Here is a 502-nt window from a genome sequence, read left to right on the forward strand (position 1 = left end):
TCAATAAATCCCGTTTGTGAATTGTGTTTTTTACCAATAGATATTTATATGTGTCAATACATGAATATGCACACACAAACATACACAGTGTATATGTGTTGTACTACAATATGCATGAATTTCCATTGCCTAGTTGATTAAGGAAAACCAACTCGTCTCAATTTGGCTAATGAAACATTTGGTTTTGTTCTGTGTTCTCGTGGAATTATTCTCTGTTTGAATATATTCAGAACGATTGGCTGTGACTAAAGAGCAAGAATTACAATGAAAAAGAAATAATCATTATGGGCAACAGACTCATAGATATACGGGAAGTATAGAAAAACACGTACGAAAATAAGATGAAAGACAATCTATGTATAGGCAGATAGATAAATAAATAGACGGGAAAGAGAGAGAAAAAGAAACCGAAATGAACTACGGGCATCAGCGGAAGGGGTATGGGCGCCATACCACTGAGCCTGGTGTTGAGGTCTTCACAGTTTCCTCTATTTCGATTCAC

The 502-nt window shown here is 35.9% G+C and overlaps 1 long non-coding RNA gene across 1 annotated transcript in view; it reads right to left on the bottom strand.

The window, feature by feature from the left end:
• The window catches only part of LOC119588525, a 13,063-nt gene that overhangs the window by 7,354 nt on the left and 5,207 nt on the right, over positions 1-502 (bottom strand). The window lies entirely within an intron of this gene.

This window comes from Penaeus monodon, chromosome 24, assembly GCF_015228065.2.
Source record: "Penaeus monodon isolate SGIC_2016 chromosome 24, NSTDA_Pmon_1, whole genome shotgun sequence".
Taxonomy (NCBI): Eukaryota; Metazoa; Arthropoda; class Malacostraca; order Decapoda; family Penaeidae; genus Penaeus; species Penaeus monodon.